We start from the raw sequence: 21,528 nt of genomic DNA on the forward strand, positions 1-21,528 counted from the left end.
TTTAACAAAATTCAAGAACAGACAGAACGAATCTGTGTTACAGGTCCAGATAGTAGTGACCCTTGGGTAGGGCTAGTGTCTGGAAGGATACACAAGACGGCTTCTGGGTAATGTTCTGTTTTTTATCTGGTTGCTGGTCATGTGGGTGAGTTCACTTTGTGAAAAATTAATCCATTATGTGTTAATGCCACTGTTATCTTGGATTGTCTGTTATTTGCAGCTGAACCTAATCCAAAGTCCCACGATGAGTTCATTGCAGTGTCCTCTCTCCACCGCTCGCTGTGATGCTGCCTGCCCGTGGGACCTTAATGACTGAGCACAGCACCCCTCTCCTCTCTGGGAAGCAGAGGGCCCTGAGCACCAAGCCTCCCGCTGCCTCTGAGAGTCTCCCAGCCATTCCACGAGTGCTCACCAAGCCCCAGCTTCTACACTTACAGAGATGAGTCCCACAGGCGCCATCCTCGTGGACTGGGGAGTTAGCACCAAGAAATGTGAAATTTGTGAAATTATTTTAAATTGTGTTGTTCAAAAACCCTGATGTTAAAGTACACGTAAGAAATTCCTTCGAGGTTAGCACTAGGAAAATAAAGTGTCTCTTTTGGCAAATTGGCATGCTTCCCTTTATCAGTCAAGGAAAACTATCAAATTCACCACACTTTTTTTTTTTTTTTGCCCAGGCTGCCAGGAAAACCAGAGTCACAGTTAGTGCTAAGTGACAGCAACATTTTCTGGCTGTTAGCAACAAATCCCACAGCTTCGCAGAATATAGTGCCAACTTCCAAATCTCTGTTTTCTACTCAACAGTCTCTCCTAAATTTCTGACCATTTAAGCTTCTCAATATGACTGACAAAACTTCACAATCTGACTGCCTCTTGCCTCCTCTCTCATCGCTCACACAAGCACCTTCTCTGCAGGTCACAAAGATTTCCTCGTCATTTCTCCAAGGTACCCTGCACTTTAGGCTCTAAGCACTTTCCTTCAAATTGAAAAAAACAATAACAAAAAAAAAAAGCTTTACTGAGGCATAATCCACATACCATAAAATCCACCTACTGTCCGTGTGCCCTAAGCGCCCCGAACAAGCCGGGCTTGCCCTCCCTTCCCACTTAGTGATTTCCTGGTCCTCCGGACCCAGGCGATGTCATATCCTCTGTGAAGTCACACCCAACAAACCCAAATAACATTTTTCCCTTCTGTAGAAGTTTATGTTTGCCTCCATTAAGGCACTTGGCATATTACATTCTTAGTTGATATTTATATTGTGTCCACTGGAAGGGAATGTCCAGCTCCTTGAGGACAAGCTGTGTGTTTACCCACTCACGACACTGTCTTTCAGAACGTTAATCATTGCCCCAAAGTAGTCACGCTGCCCAGAGGAAGCTGCTCATCCCAGCTCCGAATAACCTAGGGGCCACCATAACCATGGGCGCTCCACAAGGAACCACGTAAATCCCTTCCGCTTGAATGTGTCAGAATGCCTAACCATGGTGCACATTGTCCACGGACGCAAACTCTAGGCAGGGGTTATAAGAGAGTTTAAGACTTCAGAAAAGGATGCGAGTGAAAGCCTGACATAGAATGGCTTCTAAGGAACGTCAGCAGTACCAACAATGTACCATATCTCATTGGATCTAAGGCACCATCTATTGTAATTGCAGAGGTAAAAGATGGGCTTCTTAGAGTCTATGGAGTATGGTACATGACTTAGAAATCCTCAAGAAAAGCAAGGAGAAATGCAGAATGAAGAACTTTAAATAGCCTCAACTTTGAAAAGCTGATATAGCCCTGGCTGGTTTGGCTCAGCAGTTAGAGCGTTGGCCTGCAGTCCAGAGAGACCCGGGTTCAGTTCCCATTAAGAGCATGTACCTAGGTTGCAGTTTGTCCCTGGCCCTGGTTGGGTCATGCGGGCAGCAACCACTCAATGTGTCCCTTTCACATCGATATTTCTCTCTCTCTCTCTCTCCCTCTCTCTCTCTCTCTCTCTCTCTATCTCTCTCTTTCTCCCTCCCTCCCTCCCACTCTATCTGAACAAAAAACAAACAAACAAAAAATGTCCTCTGGTGAGGATAAAAAAAAGAAAAGGTGATATAGTTCCCACTATGTCCCCATGCCTGCCTTGAGAATTTTAAAATAAAATTTAAAAAGCACTAAACTGTAAACTAAATATAAAGAGGTCTAACAAAGTTCTGATTTTTCTTATGAGAACCACTTTAATGATTTTGGGGAAACATCAGGTATCCATTTTTCTCCATACAAAAATAATGTTGGCGAGTAGCCCTGCCTTGCTAGTGCCCTGGGCTTGTGCTCATTGTGCCTACAATGGTCATCGGTCCCCATGGTTCAGCCCATTCGTGTAGAGCAACCAAGCATCGGTAAATGTGTGGCCCAGGGCACAGCACCAACCTCTGCCTCGATTTCCTACGTCTGCTTTGCGTATGCTGCGATTACTTCATTTACAGAAACGCAGAATGACTGGTCCAGTGGGTCTCAGACTTGAGCAAGCATCAGAATTACTGGGAGGACTTTTTAAAAGACATAGCTTCTGATGCTGTAGGAATTTGCATTTCTAGCAAGTTCCCAGATGCTGCTGATGTTGCTGGTTCAGGGACCACACATTTAGAACCACTGACCTAGTCTAAACTACTCATTTTACAGACAAGAAACTGGAGCATGGAGAAGGGAAGGGGCTTGCCAAAGATCACACACTATGATTATGGTAAGGCTGTGCCTGGACCTAAGTCCTTCTCACTAGGCTATATCATGTGGCCTCCCCGCAGGTAGCTACATCAGTTGCTAACCAAGAGAGGAGCAATCAGGGTCTGATAAGTACTTTGTACCCACAAAATTTTAATCTCATACTAAAAATTTAAATATAGTTGCTAATAATCAAATGAGACCCCTTGGTTTATTAGGTTTATTAGTGAAACAAACCCATCCAGCCTAAGCTATAATTTCTGTTTACTTTTAAAACTTGATTTCTCCTTCCTCATCCTTTCTTTTTTTTCTGTCCTTTTTCTCTCTATGTACATTCTTCAGATCAATTTGCAGTAAGATTTCCCCAAAGACTAATATGTTTACAAGTTCTCTTTTGTCTTGAGTCCAAGTGTCTCCTTCACATTTTCCAGTAAAACTCCATCCCGCTGATGCCCCATCCATTACCACAGAAGCAGAAGGAAGACAAGCAGGACCAGAAGGATGGGTGCACCCAGCCTTGCAACAAAAAAACACTACCAGATGCATTCTGTGGAAACCCAAATTCACAACAGTTAGGTGAAAGAACATACATAATCAAAGGCATGTTAGTCTGAAAATTACTTTCTTTGTTTAACAAAGAGTATCTTAAGTGTCTACCATGTGCAAAGGAGCATGCCTAATTAGTATTTGGGGTCTGCCATAGAGGGTTTTCCTTTTTGCTGTACCATTATGTGCCATAGCCCTATTCTTGATCACCTAATACACATCTTGGTCAGTATTCAGGAATCCAAAAACTGCATATTGAGTTGAATTAAATTTAAGCCTGGTTGGACCCTGCAGATCACTCTTAGGAATCTCCCTTCCTTCCCATTACTTTGTAACCAGAATAGGCTATATTTTTTTCCCAACCAAAGTCTGGCAACTTTATCATAATACTTGCATACATATGCTCCTCCACCCAGTATCCCCAAACGAAAGAGATTAGGAGTAACCCACTTTGGGGAAAGTCGTGATGAAATAAAATCGAGCTGTTTAAAATGGAAACGTAGCAATGACTGGAGATGAACGGAGAGGACCCTTCGTCTTAAAACTCTTGTAGACTGTAATGTGGGAAGATGCCAGAGACTTAAAGAGTATGAAATACAATTATGCCAGGAGAGTTATTTTTTCAAGTGAAGAAAGTAGAGAATAAAAAAGAAAAACTTAAAAGAGGAGAGCAAAGAGGTCTCTTGGAGATTCAACATGGCGCTTGAACCAGTTCCCCAAGTTCCATAACATGGGGAACTGAGGTAAAGAAATCGGACTAGAATTCAGACAAACTCGAAGACTGCAGTTCCAAACTGGAGTTGAAAGAATGGAGAGTGAAACAACTATTCTTCCTTGGGACCATCAGAGCTGAAATAAACAACTCCAAGCGAGTGTAAGAAAAAGTGGATTAGGAAAGGTGGTCTGGGAGATGGAAGAACTGGCAATGACTATAAAAGCCCAATTCCGTGAGCATCTCTGTTACACCAAAGGGAAAGAAGACAAACTTAGTCACCTCTCTGCATATAATTTTACTCTCAAGATCTTCACATTCTTCAGCAAAGCAATATCTGTATTCTAAACCAGTGCTTCTCAAACTTCAAAGTGCGCACAACTCCCCTAGGGGCCTGGCTAAAACACAGATTTCAGATTTCAGCCCATCCCCCCACCCATTCTGATTCAGTAGTTTTGTGGACAAGGCCCAAGAAGCTCCAAGGTGCTGCTGCCACTGCTGTTGATCTGGGGACCACACTCTGAGTACCACTGCTCACACAGACAACCTGGTGGGGAAGAGCACTCTAGGCCTGGAGGGGCAAAGCTGTGGACATAAGGAGGTGTCCTCTTTTGGGGAGACTGCCCCCTATCTTCCTGAAACAGCAGCAGGGTAAAAGGCCTCTCACCCCAATTACCTTGTCTCCATGCTCCACACCTACAGGCCCCTTAGCTGTTTCCATATTTTTTCCAGGTCCTTGGGCTCTTGAAGCAATTATATCAACAGACCCCTGGGACAGCAGGCCACTTAGACTTTTAGGAATTGCTTATAGTTCAGGAGAGCTTTATTCATGCTGATTCTGCAACCAGCAAATGGGGAGCACTTCTGAGAACGTAGGAGTCTCCCTACGCTTGTTGCAACAAGCAATACACAGAACTTGCCCCCAGTGACTTCCCAGCAGGGAGCTCTCCACCTGCAGTTCATCTAAGGACTTCAGCAAAATCAGTGATCTGAATGCAAAACCCTAAATATTAGAGAGCGAACCATCCTAATATCTCACTTAGGGCCTGTCTATAAGGGCCAGGCTAAGAAAGGCAATTACAATACAACTGAGTCTTTCCACATGTGGGATTTGGAGATTTCATACAGCTTGGAAGGGCTTTTCATCTTTCAAACTGCTACCTCCTCCGAATCACAGTTGTGTGTGGCAATTTTAAGCTGTGAATGGAAATGAGTAAATTCAGGTAAGGATTCCCCCTCCTAGACCCGGGATACTTGGTCAAAACAAGCTGCTAACAATGTCTCCCTCTAGAACACATGAAGGAACTTTCTCTCTCTCTTTTTTTTTTTTTTCATTTTTCCTCCATTGATCCCCTCTTCCCTCCCACCTTTTCCCACACTATTGTCTGTGTCCATTGGTTATGCATATAAGTTCTTTGGTTTATTTCTTCCCACCCTCCCGCCCCAACCCCTTTCCCTTTGAGGTTTGTCAGTCTAGCAATGAATTTGTACTTCTTAATCTCTTCACCTTTTTCACCCATTCCCCCAAGCCCCCTCCCATCTGGCAACCAACAAAATGTTCTCTGTATCTGTGAGAATGTTTCTGTTCTGCCTGTTCATTTTGTTTGTAGATTCCATTGTCGATAGATATGTATTCATTGCCATTTTGTTTGTTCATATATTTTATCTTTTTCTTCAAAAAGACCCTTCATCATTTCATATAATAATGGTTTGGTGGTGATGAACTCCTTTAACTTTTTCTTGTCTGGGAAACTCTTTAGATGGCCATCGATTCTAAATGACAGCTTTGCAGGTTAGAGGAATCTTAGTTGTAGGTTCTTGCTTTTCATCACTCTGAATATTTCTTGCCACTCCCTTCTGGCCTGCAAAGTTTCTTTTGACAAATCAGCTGACAGCCTTATGGGAACTCCCTTGTAGGTAACTAACTGCTTTTCTCTTGCTGCTTTTAAGATTCTCTCTTTGTCTTGAACCTTTTGCATTTTGATGATGATGTGTCTTGGTGTGGGCCTCTTGGGGTTCATCTTGTTTGGGACTCTGTGCTTCCTGGACTTGAATGTCTGTTTCCTTCACTGAGTTAGGGAAGTTTTCTGCCATTATTGTTTCAAACAGGTTTTCAATTTCTTGTTCTCCCTCTTCTCCTTCTAGCACCCCCAAGATGCAAATGTTGGCACGCTTAAAGTTGTCCCAGAGGCTCCTTACACTATCCTCATTTTTTTGGATTCTTCTTTCTTTTTGCTGTTCTGATTGGGTGTTTTTTGCTTCCTTATATTCCAAATCAATGGTTTGCTTCTTGGATTTACATACTCTACTACTGAATCTGTGTAAATTATTCTTTATTTCAGTTAATGCCTCCTTCAATTCTGACTGTGCATCCATCATTTCTGACTGGTCCTTTTTTATGCTCTTGAGGCCCTCACTAAGTTAATTGAGCATCCTTATAAGCAGTATTTTGAACTCAGCATCTGTTAGGTTGCTTATCTCTGTTTCGCTTAGTTCTTTTCTTGGGGTTTTGTTCCGTTCTTTCATTTGGGACCTGTTTCTTTGTCTCCTCATTTTGGCTGCCTCTCTGTTTGTTTCTGTATATTACTTAACAAGAGGTATGGGGCTATCTGAGACCAGATGCTGCTTGTTTGAAAGAATTTAGGAAAACCTGAAGCTGGATCCAAGACAGGCCAATCCTATGGTTAAGCAAGTGGCAACAGCTTGGGTGGGCTTGAAAGTTGGGTGGGCTTGAAAGTTGGGTGGGCTTGAAAATTGGGTGGGGCAGGGCGGGGCCTCAGGGAGTCACCAGGGCGGGGCTACCAGTGTGAGCCAGGTTGCTGGAGTCCCAGGTATGGCGACTGTCTGCCGCCCCAGGGAAGGGCTCACCAAAGGAACAAAGGCCTCTGACAGCACGTTTGTCCTGGAGAAAGCCCCCTCTCCAGCTCTTGCTCCAGTGCCAAACAGCTCAGTTCTTCCCTGTATGTCTCTGGTGCCCCTCGAGCTGCCTCCCCTCCAAGCTTAGAGGGAGAGAGTCCGATAAGTCCGTGCGCGGGCCCTTTAAGGAGCTGCCTGGGGCTCCAGCCGCTTCAGCTTCCCTGAGCCTCAGTTCCCGCTGGTTTTTCCAGCCAGAAGTTATGGGGACTCTCTTCCTGGCACTGGAATCCTGAGCAAGGCGTCTGGTGTGGAACGGGGACCCCTCTGTCCTCAGGGAGGACCTTACAAAACGTTGTATCCTCCTGATTTTTATCCGCCACACTTGGGTGTGGGACCAGCCCGTCCGCCTCCGCCCCTCTCGCCTCCGCTCCTCCTACCAGTCTCGATGCAGCTTCTTTAATTCCATAGCTGTAGGACTTACATTCAGCTTGATTTCAGGGGGTTTTGAATGATGGTTGTTCTGTAGTTTAGTTGTAACTTTGATGTGGTTGTGGGAGGACGTGATACCGCGTTTACCTACGCCGCCATCTTGACCGGAAACTTTCTCTTGATGGAGTAAAATTTAATAGGTTCCAATTATTATAATTCTGAATGGTCTTCATGTTTTCTCGAGGGGTTATTAGAGGAGTGGAACATGTTGGAGAAGGTATAAAGTCCCACAGAAACAAAGCTGATTGAAAGAGGTTGTTCATGAATCAAGGGGGAAGGGTGTATGTGTTCAGAATTTAAGTTAATTCAATGCCACAAACATTGACTGATTAGCCCCCTGGGGGGTGGAGAGCACCCAGACTTAAAAGGCTTGATCCCAGATGACAATAACATTCCTTCACATCTTTCTAGAGATCTAATCTAAAGTACAATTTTACAACTATTACCTCACTTTATTTTCAGAATTATTTCAGAACAGACAGCAGGAATTCATAGCACGTTCTATAGACAAACTGAGATTCAACAGTTAAAGTATGTGCCCAAGCCTGGCCCTTGCCTTTCATTATTTAGCTTTTATTATCATATGTGTGATAACTGGCATATTGGAATCAAGTTTCATGGTGACACCCCTCTGTTTGAAATCCCTAGGATTTAAGAAGCTCCAAGACACTAAATACCATTGAACATATGGCACAATTTAGCACTGTATTTGGTTATTCTCCATTTATTCCTCCCTATATATTTCTGCCCATGTTTCCCCCTGCTCTGCACCCAAAGAGGCCCGCCTCTGTAACTGCATTACCTAGTCACCTTTTCAGCTGAGCACAGCCAATGAAAGGAACCTGGAGAGCAAAGGTCAGCCACAGAGAGGTAAGGGTCTTTCTTTCCTGCTCCTTTGTCCTTCCTAGACCACAGCTCCTCCTTGGCTCCAGCTCTCTTGAAAACTGCTAATACTATTTCCTCCCCTTCCCCCTAAGCGTGCTAACAGCTTCTCACCCTTGCTACTCTCTGGGTGCCTGGTTGGTTCCCTTAACTACACCCACACTTCTGCAGATTCCGCCACATCAGTTAGATTCTGTTTCCTACCTGAAACCTGAACCATACCAACCTCTCTCCCACATAGCCCTAACCAGTAAAAATAAATCTAATGCCCAGGGGAACACAGCCTAAAACATCCACAGTCACAAACTCATAGGTTTTTCCCTTTTAATAATTAATGTTTGTTTCTCCAGTACTTATTTGCCACACTCCTATCTTGAGCCCTTGTTTATCCCTGGCCTAAACTTTTGTAATAGTTTCCTAAGTGGACTCCCATCTCTAAAGCCTCCTACCTCCAATCAATTCTATCCACAGCCTGCTACTGAATAAAATTTTCTGGTGTACAGTTCTGATCATATCATTCCTGCGATGGCTCCCAAGTGACTATGGCATCAAGTTCAAAGTCCTCAGCCCAGCATGCAAGGCTCTCACCTGTGTGCTCAGCCTTACCTACGACTTCCCCATGTGCGTCTGTGCTCCCTATTCCCCAACCCCTCACCAAAATGTATGATCTTCACTTGGTTAACACCATACCCTTAGCCTAGAAAGGTCTTAACTTTGAAACTGCTCACAGACTTTAAGGTCCAGCCCAAACGTTGCCTCTGGCCTGAAGATTTTCTGTTTCCTTACAGAGATAAATAACCCCTTTCTCTTCTAAACTCCCATGGGTCTTTTTGTAACTCTTTTTTATGATACTTAGCATGTGAAACCTCTCAGTATAGTCATCTGTGTCCATCTTCTCAAATACTTCACTCTGAGCATCTTTCCCAACAAGAGTCTGTTCGGTTCATTGTGGTACCTCCACCAATGAGCACAGGACATAGCACAGAGCCGGTCTCAGCAAGTATGTGTTGGATGAATGAATGTATGAATCGATTCAATTTAACATCCCCTCAGTAATGAACACTGTGTCTACAGTATGGTTTGACTTTAAAACAATTTGAATGATCAGCTGAACAAGCTGGATAATGTATGCTAAATGTTATATATGAGATGCTGCATAAAAACACATCTGCATGTTTGCGTATTTGTATGACTATCTCTTAATACGAATATATATTATTTTGTCATGTCATTTAAAAAATGATATCTTTTGAGGAAGAGCGGTACCACATACATAAGCAACTACACACACACACACACACACACACACACACACACACACACACACACACACACCCTAAATGTGCTAAAGCTGAGCAAGGTCCTAGAAGAGGTTTCTGAAGAGCAATTGGATGCGTGCAGCTTTGAAATGTTCTTCTTCTTTCTCATTTTCTATCAGTCAGCCCCATCCAATTTTGTTTAATAAGGCTACTGCAATGTATTTATTTGGGGGATGATTGAATTTAGAGAGACATTCATCTAAAACACAATTGCTGCCACAAGCTGAATAGCTGAATCATAACAGGGATGATGGCATTAATCCAAGGACAGCTGTTTCTTATCATTTCTAACACACAAAAAGCTCAGACCAGGCAGGGGGTTTTGCCTCAGTTGCAAGATGGGGCTGATAGGATCTGAAGTAGAAGTGCTTCTGGACCGGTGGAGTAGACAAGCAGAAAGAAGAAATACCCTGGGGAGACTAAATCTTTGATTTTAGAACCATGTCTGTCTGACGTGAGAGTTGCTTCTGGCCCTTGGGATGCTCAAGAAGTTTCAGTTATAAGGAGATAATTCGATAAGGACAGCAGAGGCATCTCTGTGAGTAACTAACCTCTTTAGAAGAGTTTACAAGTCTGTTGTGAGTAGTTGCAGCTGTTAAAGAAAAATGATAACAATAATGGCTCACATCTGCATGGTACCATTATAATTTAAAACATGATTTCACATTCACCATCTCAGGCAAGTTAAGCTGGGGTATGGTATACACCTGGGCAGCCACCCAGGTGCCCAGTACTCTGGGACATACCAAGTATGGTTTCCAGAGAACTGGGGAGCTCCTTCCCAAAGGAGCTCCTGCTTCAGCTGCCCAAACTCCACCGTGAAAGTATCACTTCTTGGAACTCAGGCACTTTTACTGTTAAAGCAAAAGTGTCTGTGGAAATAAGAATACAGCCAACTCTGGAACTCATTTTCACCTGAGTATGAATGCATTCTCAGCATTTCTCAGCAGAGCAGCTGGCTAAGGTTTTAAGCAGGTCACACAAGTAGTGAGAGAAAAAGGAGGTTAAGGGCCTAGCAAATAGACGTTGCTGACACTCTTCCCTTGCTACAGCTTTTGAGGTGACAGGAAACATGTAGAGTGGTGTTAATTCAACACAGGTTCTTAATATAGCTAAGAGCTACAGAATAATCTGCCACCTACAACTGCATACTTTCTGAAGGTAATAAAATGTTACAAGATTTCAATTTTTAAAAGGTGGAAGTTTGAGTGCATCCTAATGTCAACAATACTCATTCATCGATCCATCTGTACATTGATTCATTCTGTAGCCAGTAAATGGAACAACCCAAACTCATGGAATATAATAATAATAAAAAAAATCCTGTCCTTTAAATTTATTAGGGGTGCAATGGGGAGAGATCTTCCTCTGCCACTAGGTATAAACTTAAGCATGCCCCTGGGCTTTGAGGTTATTTCTGAGTAGCTAAATGTCCTATCTTCACTTTAAGTCACAATTGCAAACACAGTTTCAATTCAGTAAATTAAAATATCCACATCCAGCCCTGGCCAGTTTGGCTCAGCGGTTAGAGCGTCCGCCTGCGGTCCGGAGAGACCCGGGTTCAGTTCCCGCTAAGGGCATGTACCTCGGTTGCAGTTTGTCCCCGGTCCTGGTTGGTCGTGCGGGTGGCAGCCACTCGATGTGTCCCTTTCACATCGATGTTTCCCTCTCTCTCTCTTCCTCTCTCTCCCTCCCACTCTGTCTGTGCAAAAAATGGAAAAAATGTCCTCGGGTGAGGATTAAAATAAATAAATAAATAAATAAATAAATAAATAAATAAATAAATAAATAAAAAGTTTAAAACATCCATGTAGTACTAGAAACTGCCAACCTTATTCAGGGGGCTTTCAGCAAGTGGGAAACCGGGGTGTGAGTCTTCTCTTCCTTATACTCCCAGCTTGCTAAATAGGATTTCTGGCCCCTCCTGGAGAAACAGTAAGAGGAAGAGATGGCAGGAGGGCAAAAGGGCTTGTTTGATTGGGACCCTGGTAAAATGGTATCACACTCTCTAGGCCTAGCAGTTGTCTAAAATGGACCTTCTCTTATGTGATGCTAATTTTGAGTTCCTCAGAGACCTGCCCCTCTCCCCCAACCCTGGTGGTCTCTCATCTGAGGATCCCTTAACCTGAGCAAAAAGCATTGTATTTTGGCAGGAGCTTCCACCTTAAGCCCTAGAAATCACCGCAGCCCTCATCCAGTTTCTCCTCAACTGGGGAGCAATGCACTGCCAAGTCAACGGTTCTAAGGTGCTTCCCACGCTGGCTCTCCCCTGCAGGGGCCCATATCTGCTCCTTGGAGCAATCTTTGCCTGAACAAATTCTGGGAGTGTTGGCCAATCCAGAAGCAGCAGCATCCTTCTCTGCTCTGCTGCCAAAGCATTAGCCAGCCCTGCTCGTTCCCCATATATTTCCAGGGTGGGAGTCAGAGCCAGTCCCCAGGATTCCAAACTGCAGGAGACACAGCTCAAGCTCTGAGTGGCCCTGATTCCATGGGATGAGGTGGACACCCATATCCCTTACCCCTCTTAGCCCACTCACTGCTCTCTCCAAAGCTTCAAAAGCTCCCCACTGTGGCTTGAGAGTGCAAGAGTCATGTAACCACTTTCTGCTAAATTCGCTTTGTAGGTTCTTCTGGCTGGCCTGTCCCACAACGTTGGGTATCTGATAGTTATTATGCCTTGATTCTCTACGGGAACTTTCATTCTAACAGTTACAATTCATTCACGTATTCCATGAACAATTACTGAAGATCTATCCTAGTGTGGATCTTTCCTGTTCCCTACTTCCTTTCTTCTCCTCATTTATTCTGTTCTTCACCTTCCATCAAAAGTTTTGATGAAGAATGCATCGTTCTGTCTTTCTCTATTCCTCCCTCTTCACAAATCCCCAGCTATTATTGTAGATACATGTGAGAAAATGTTTTCACTTTCTGTACCAGAATGGATACCAAGCAAACAGAAAAAATAAAGAACTACAATAAATAATGAAGATATTGGAGGTCAAATTACTTTACAAGCATAGTAATTTTTTTTAACCCAAAATATAGCATGTTGTCTATCTGGACTTGGGTTCTTCAAAGTTCAAGTTGCAAAGTTCTTGCAAAGTCATTGCAAACATACACTCTAGAATGTTATAGTAAAGAATGTGTGTCATCATGTGTTCCTAGTACTTAGGGTCTGGAGGGGTAGGAAACCAGCTGACAATAAATAGGGGCCAATAAGGAATTTAACTATTGCTAAGGAAGCAAAACAATGCTGCCAGATTTTCTGTAGCACATAAATATGGGCATACGAATGGGATAAAATAAAAACAGGACTTTTAAAGGAACACCAAGTGCTCGAACACTGCTCCACCAGACAACTGGAACATCTAATGGGATTTCTGAAATCTCATAGAACAGCCGTCTACTTTGCTAAGCCCTTAATCCTTACCCCCAATTGTTTTTTAAACAATCATGTTGATCAACAGCAAACATTTACTTAGGGCTTTCTCTGTGCTGGACAATGGACTAAATTACTTATGGCACATGTTATTTAATTCTCACAACAGTCCTATGAAGGAGATAGTATTTATTCCCATTTTATAGATGAGGAAAATGAGTCTCAGTGATTAAGGCACTTGTTTTAAGTTGTGTGCCTCTTAAGTGGCAAAATGGTTAGTTATGCCTGGCTCTCCTTAATGCTCCTTCCACTCTGACCTGGAGGTAGATAAAAGTGAATGTTCCACTACTAATTTTGCCTATTTGTTAGAACAGAGGGAAAAGAAATTTCAGCCTCATCTGGAAGCCTTTGATTTTTTTTTTTTTTTAAAAGCTACCTTAGCCCTGTCCGGTTTGGCTCAGCGGTTAGAGTGTTGGCCCATGAACCAAAGAGTCACAGGTTCTATTCCAGCCAAGGGCACACACCTTGGTTGCAGATTGTCCCCTGTCCTGGTCAGGGTCATGCAGGAGGCAACCAGTCGGTGTGTCCCTCTCACGTTGATGTTTCTTTCTCTCTCTCTCTCCCTCCTTCCTACTCTATCTGAATATAAATAGAAAAATATCCTCAGGTGAGGTTTACAAAAAAAAAGCTACCTTAACTTTAAGTGGTCATTTGACTGGCTTTTGTGTTAGTGCAACCTCCAGCAATTCCAACGACATTCTGTCACGAACTGAGGATGGAGTGCAATTGCCAACCACTTCCTCCTAATTAGCTTCCATTCTGGAATGTATCACAGTACCAGTTTCAGAATGTGGAGAAAGAGGAGGATGAAAGAATCTAGAAATACAGGATGGTTGTTTTTCCTTATGTACTCAGTGTTAGCACCTACAAGAAGCAGTATGTAGCGAGTGAGCACCTTCCTCACATCAAGCTAATTCAACAAGACAATACGGCAGGGTCCCCATGTGTGACCATACCTTTTTGGACTCAGTTTCTCTGTAGCCTTCACCCTCCCCAACTCTACATAAATAAATCCTCCTTTCCTCCCTTCCACCCTGTTTTTCCTCTTCCCATAAATATTTGTTGAGCACTTACTATGTGCCAAGCACTAAACTGGGTACATAATTATGATAGGGATTAGGTTTGGTCCTTGCCCTCAAGGGTCTTCTAGTCTAGCAGAGAAATCAGAAATGTAAGTACATAATTCAGATACTGAGTTGTGAATACCACCATGGGGAGCAGGTACAGGAGGAACATATGTCACCAGGGAGGAGAAATCAGAGGTTTCCATGAAAAAATGAAACCTTTCCCAGTGTTTCCTATTTGAAATATACTCATCTCCACTCCAACCCGAATTCTATCCCACTGGCATTTTGCCTTGTATTAGTCACTTTGGGCTGGTCCTAGGATTGGGTTTGTTATTTTCCTCTCCCATAGCATAGTTCGTACAGTATTCATGTGGAGTGATTATACTGAAGGGAATGTTTACAGGGCTAGAATGCTCTAGTAATAGGACTTGAGCGTTCAATACCTTTAGCAGTTTTAGTTTTCCTTGTAAATTACTTAATTAGCATCCTTGTTATATAGAGTATCCTTGTGAGCTTAGATCTACCCTTGAATACTGACAAGTCAGGTTTCTGAGACTGGTAGGCAAAGAGCCAGAACCTGGACCCTGTGAGGTTACTGTGGTTAGTACCCTATTGTGAAGACCTTTAGAGAGACAGCCTTCTCCTGGAGTCATCCAGTGTTTGTTACTGTCCACACCATTTCTTTTGGAATACTACAGAAGTAACTGACCCCTTCCCCGCATTCAATGTAGGGGATCCCCTCTATGGCAAAGCCTGCCAACAGATACATCCGTCCAAAGTCTTTATCCTGCCTGTCCCGCTGGAATTCCATACTGCCTGTCCCATGTTATGTCTCATTACTACCCCACACACACACTCTGTATTCCAAACTCGATATCTTTGCTCATACTGTCCATATCTGGCTAGAACAACCCTTTCCCCTCCACCTCTCAGCTGTACATATCAAATCCAAATCAAGACTCAGGTCAGGTGCCCTCTCTTCTATAACCACTTCCATAATTGCTATCCCATCTCTGAAGTCCCATAGTTCATTTCCTATTTACTCACAACTTCTGTCTTTTGTTAGGATTCTGCAGTAAGAGTGAGGTCTCCAAGAATTCCAGAATGGAAGTCCTATCTCTACTCAGAGCACTCTTCCCTTATAGAAAAAATTTCCTGGAACATCACATTCATTCAGCCTTTCATTTACTTATTCAGTCATTTAACAAACATTTACTGAGTGCCTCTATGTGCCAGGCAATGGGATACAGGGATGCTGCCCTCATGCAGCTTCCAGTCTATTGGGGAAGACAGAAATAATTAATAAATTACAGCTGTAAAAATGCCATGGAGGCATTTTATAATACTGTGAGACTATAGATGAGCCTTTTCCAGGAGAGTTACAGTTAAGTGAAAACCCAAAGGTAAGTAGGAGTTAGCCAGCAGAAGAGGAGGGGCTTGAAAGAGAATGAGTTGAATGATCTCAATGGCCAGTGTCACTGAGCTATGACAGCCTGATGTCTGTAGCCCCTGGTTGACTGGTCTATCTTCAGATAATGCTAGAAACAAATTCACAAGTATTTTTCATCTGACTCACTGTCTACTAGCTCCAGGCAGATCACCCCTTCTACACAAACAGTTATCAAAGTTGTCAAAGAATAACATGGTTTGTTATACTTACGCTTTCTTAGTTGTAATTACATCCCCATTAGCCAAATGATTTTATTTGTTACATGTTAAATTTTCCTAATTTCATTCTCAAAGGGTGACATTGACTTCATGCTTTAGGGTTCTTATTGCCAACCTCATCTACCACCTGTGAGAAACAAAAATCCTTGTTTTGTTCACTGCTGTATCCCTGGTGCTGTAATGCCTATCACATAGTAGGCGCTCAATTTATAATCATTGGATGGATGGATGGATGGATGGATGGATGGATGGATGGATGGATGGATTTTATCTTCCACCTTACACAGAAATGCTCTAAGAGCACAATACTTGCCTAGTTCACATTTGGGTTCCTCCAGCACTTAGGATAATGCCCTGCACAGGTAGGTAATCAATCAATAAATTATTTGAAAATAAAAAGTCATCTAGTTTTGCTTGAACTTTTTTCATGACTAGAAAGAACCCCCTGCCTTTTTAGGCATTTGGTTCCATAGTTGAAATGCTTTAGCTGTTAAAGTTCTTCCCTCTCCGGGGCTAACATTTGCTGCCCCACTGGTCCTGGTTCTACCCTTTAGGCCCATGAAAAACATCTGCATCCTTTGTCCCAAGGCAGTCCTTCTGATGTTGCGGACAGTCTCCAGGTTCCCTGAAGTCACTTACAAACAGGGCACTTCTTCAGTGTAAACTCAGGTACTTTAAAATACTTTGAAGAACTCCTAACACAGCTCAAAGGAGGAGGACGCATCCCCCACAGGTCTGTGGTGTGTTCTGAACTCCCACAGAGAGCCACTTTGTGAGCAGGTTCTCTCCAGGTCAGGAACCCAGACAGGAACTGATGGTGACAACAATAATTAATGTTTACTTTGCAATTAATTGGTTTACTGGTTAATCTACATAACACCCCAGGATATAGGTCAGGGTTTCTAGGCCTATTCAAGGTCAAGAGGATAAGGGAGAAGACAAGGACCCAGGCATATTTTGCACACTTGCTGGGGTATAGTATAAGAGAGAATTGTAATGACTTAAGAACCCATCTCCTGGCTAATCAATGTGCAGCCACCACTGGTCTCTCTTCTTAGCCTCAAGAATCACTTTGGGTAAATGCTGTCACTTCTAAGATGAGGGGTAAAGGGACAAAAGCATGCAGGAGACAGACAGCAAGGACTTACAGTGTGCCAAGCTCTACATTAGGCTATGTGTACTGAGATATGTCCAAAGTGTGTCCAAATACAGCAACTTACACACAACAGGCCCAAAGCTGTGTACAAAGGTTTGATATTATTTGTAATAAGAGAACTGTTAGCTGTAGGCGTAAACCTCTTTTTGTTACACACAGATTTTATTGTAGTAGGATTTACTCTGAATCTCCTGAGAACTGACACACTTGGGTCACAAAGAGTCCACTAAAATCAGTGCTTGTATTTCATTTTATCCATTTCACTGTAAATGCAAAAGACATGTCAAGTGATTTCTTTCATTAAATAAAGACTCCTCTCCAAATTACTTTATAATTTGAACAAGTCCCTTCTTAAAATTGGATTTTCAAGTGTGAGGCTTCTTGCAAGCAGTAATTCTTAAGCTTTTGGGAGATTTTGAGTTCTTTGAGAATCTGGTGACAGTCATGTGGGCTTTCCCAAAAAGAGGGCATAGATTCTCACATGCACAGAGACTGCATAAAAGTCAGGGTCTGGGAACTGAAGGTAAAGATCAGAAAAGAAACTGGCCCCTGATGAGGCTTTATAGCCATTGTAAGGCCTTTGATTTCCACTCTGAGTCAGATGGAAAGCCACAGAAGGTTTTGAACTTGCATTTTAACAGGAGCACTCTGGCTACGGTGACGAGAATAGACTTGAAGGGGGCGAGGGCAGGAGGAGGTTACCGCAATCACCCAGGTGAAAGAGGAGGGTAGTTTGAACCATGGTAGTAGCCATGGAGGAATGAAATGTGGTCAGATTTTGATCCAGTTTGAAGGTGCAGTGAGAGAATTTGCTGCCCAGATTGAATGTGGCCTGTGAGTGAAAGAGGTGGGTCAAACTGACTCCAAGGGTTTTGGCCAGGGCAACTTGAAGGCTGGGGTTGTCCTTACCTGAGATGAGGAAGACTAAAGGCAGATGAGTTTGTTGGATGCAGGGGGAATGAGAAGGGAAATATTAGGAGCCAAGTTGGGGCATTTTAAAGTTGAGATGCTTATTAAACATCCAAATAGAGATGCTGAGTAGAGAGTTGAAAGTCTGGTCAGGAATTCTGGAGAGAGTTTGGGCTTTATAATATTTATCTGTAAAATTGAAATAATAATATAATAATGTCTACATAATAATATTTATTACTGGGGAGATTAAACAAGACAAGGCATGTAAAGCTCTCATCCAGAACTCAGCACACAATATGCCCTCAATCCATTTCAGCTATTATTTTTCTTAAAACTTAAATGCTCTGTCAGTATTTCTACCTTACTATAAAGTTATGAGTGGGGCTCTGGCTGGTTTGGCTCAGTGGTTAGAGAGTCGGTCTGCGGTCCGGGTTCGGTTCCCGCTAAGGGCGTGGATCTTGGTTGAAGTTTGTCCCTGGCCCTGGTTGGGTCATGCGGATGGCAGCCACTCGATGTGTACCTTTTGTGTCGATGTTTCTCTCTCTCTCTCTTTTTCCCTCCCACTCTATCTGAACAAAAAATGAAAAAAAAAAATTTTTCCTTGGGTGAGGATAAAAAAAAAAGTTATAAGTGTGGTTGCTCTTAAGATTGGTAAGTTTTTTCTGGTATTAGCTCCTGGGCATGATTTGTAAAAGAAAACAAAGTCTTGAGCAATGGCAGTGCCTTTGGAATTGGTCCCTAGCCCCAGAGTTTTAAATTTTGAAGGCTTTTGTATGAGTTCAACAGTCTTCCTAGGTAGGTTATGTCATGTGTCTTTAATAACCTAGAATTTCTTTCAGGTTTCAGAGAGGGTTTGACATGGAGAATGAGGCAGTTTATCAGAAGGAATTGAGTACCAGCAAGGACCCTGCAGGGAAGACATTCCCAGACCATTCATGTGGCCCGTGCGACACAGGAGGTTTAACTGGAAGGAAGCATGAGAAATAATTGACTATCCTATCTCGAATTCAAAAGCTCCAGATGTTATTCCTGGCCACAAGTTTATCTGGCTTCTTTTAAAATTAATCACAAAAGCCATGACCCATGTCTTCCTCAAATAGCAAGCTTCTCAGAGGACGCTTCCTTGAAGAAGCACACCCTTGCTCTCTGTTATTAATTTATTCAGTGATCTTTAGCTGTTTTATGTTGGGAGAGTGGAAACAAGAGCTGATGTGGTTTTATTATACCCTTCTAGATCTTTGAAGCAATGAGTTTCCAGCACCAAAACCTAAATAATGTTTGAGGTTTCTCCTCTTTTCTACATCTCTTTGAATGTTGACTATAAATCCTTGGCCCTGTAATTCTCTTCAACATCTATGACAGGCCTAACCCTCAATAACTGCCTATTAATAATCCTCCTTATCTCCATTTGTATCCAAAGGGAAGAGGTGATGAATCAGTTCAAACAGTACAAAATGCAATTGTCACAAATAGATGCTTAAGGTCACATACAATCTTGTGTGATGGATTTAGCAATGGAAGCACAACACAGACGTGGGGAGATGCACCACTGAGTGGGGGCAGAGAGCCAAGGACACAAGAGAAAGGCTCCTTCCTCACGTCCTTGTTTTCTTCCATCTGTGAACGAGGCCACATAACCGAGCTGATTGCTGCTAATGAGCAGGGCAATCCTCAAGTAAACTTCATGAAACACCAGTTTCTTTCCTTCTCCTTGATTCCTTTGCAAGTTTCTAATAATTGCTGCACTCATTGTGACTATGCTTCCAGCAGATCTCCAAGGGTAGCTCCACATGCGAAAATAACTCTTCTCCCTCCCTTCCCACAGGAGTCAGGAGAAGACACCTCCAAGACTAACACCTCAGGGTCCTGTTGTCCAGCAGGACATGTGAAGGACTGGTCCTCCCCACCCCCCACTCTATGGTTTGTACCAGTACCCCACCCCAGCCTCTCTCTAGCTGTGTGCCCCAGAATTCTATGTGGAAGAAAGCTAAAAGATCCGAGAACTGATAACTCTAAATAGAGCTAGTCAAGTTGAACTGTGACAAGAACTTAATGAATTTTTATCTTGTGTCTGTTTTTCTACTTTAAAAGAGATCTTTTTTGTTAGTTTGTTTTCCATCAATTTTGAAAGTAATGTTTTCTAGCCAAGCTACGGGGGGAAAGGAAAGAGTTTTGTCCATATTCAGACATGGTAGCAACAGGAAAAAGGCTATCCAGCAAGTGGTGTTTATACCCCAACATCTCTTTGGCCTTAAAATTTATAACTCATGGCCTGGCTGGTGTGGCTTAGTTGGTTGAGTGTCATCCCATACACTAAGAGGTCAAGAGGTCACTGGTTCGATTCCCTCCAGGGCACATGCTGGGTGGCAGGCTTGATCACCAGTAGAGGGCATGCAGGAGGCAGCCCGTTAATGTTTCTCTCTCTCCCTCTCCCTTCCTCTCTCACTAAAATCAATAAAAACATTTTTTGCCCAGCTAGTGTGGCTCAGTGGATTGAGTGTTGTCCCATAGACTGAGAGGTCCCGGTTCGATTTCCGATCGGGGCACATGCCTGGGTTAGAGCTTGGTCCCCGGTGGGGGACATGCAGAAGGCGGCCAATTGATGTGCCTCTCTTACCTTGGTGTTTCTATTTCTCTCTTCCTCTCTTTCTAAATAATAATAATAATAATAATAATAATAATAACAATAATAATATTAAGAAGAAGAAGAAGAAGAAAAAGAAAACAAATAAATAAAAACATGTTTAAAGGGTAAAATTTTTAAAAATTCATAATTCAGGTACGCCAGAAAAATACAGGTGTTTTTTGTCCATGGCTAGCATGGCAATGATATCATCCAAACAAGTATACCTTTTAGAATGGAACAAGGCAATATAAATAATGCCACTAGCATAACATACATAATCTAGACTGTGCAGAAAAACCAGATATCACCTTCATACCTATGAGTCCCTAACCTACCAAAATTTCCTCATCACTCAAGAGACCTGACCCAAAGGTTCCATGGCTAACCCAGAAAATGAATGCCCTCTTCTCCCTACTGGGATAAATAGGTCCTAGTGGTTTATGAATGTAAGAATAGGTATCTTTCATTCCTTCTCCTTTCTCTTCTCCAACAATATCTCTAGCCATTTTAATTGCAGAGTCCTTTGGCAAGTCCTGTCTAATCAACATTGCCATCATCTTAGCCCCTACATCATTGATCCAGAAAGTTCATTCAGGGGTCTAAAGGTTATACAACCCATCTCCTGACAGTGAGCTGAATATGTAAAACTCCACCAAGAGAGACAAAAGGGGTTAGAACTAATCTTGTCTGCCTTTACAAAGCAGGACAGGGGTCCTTAGGCAACTTCCAGGGTCCTATCAGATAGGCAGCCCTTCCCAATACTAGCAGGGGGCTCCTCCGGGGCAAGGGATGTGCACAATCCAACCCTATATGGTCAGTGGCCAGTACCCAGTACAGGGGTGAGTTCTCAGTATGTGCTATGGAATGAGCAGGCTGCTTCCTCATATCCCTCAGCTCTGGACTCCTGAGTGCCCAAGGTTTTCCGCCCCCTTTCTGGGCAGTGAGGGGAAATCCTCCGCATAATCCCATGTCAGCTGGCCCGACTGCTAGCATTCCACTTTTCGAACACTGTGCTGAGCCAAACAGAGCCTTCCACATACTCCAGGTACCAGGCTTGAGCACAGGCTGAGTCTGCTTGTGTCTGTTCACTTCTGGGACACCCAACAAAGCCTTCTCAGCCCCAGGCTGGATCCTGGAGATACAGAATAAGAGTTTTGCACA

The sequence above is a fragment of the Molossus molossus genome, unplaced genomic scaffold (genome assembly GCF_014108415.1).
Source record: "Molossus molossus isolate mMolMol1 unplaced genomic scaffold, mMolMol1.p scaffold_m16_p_14, whole genome shotgun sequence".
Taxonomy (NCBI): domain Eukaryota; kingdom Metazoa; phylum Chordata; class Mammalia; order Chiroptera; family Molossidae; genus Molossus; species Molossus molossus.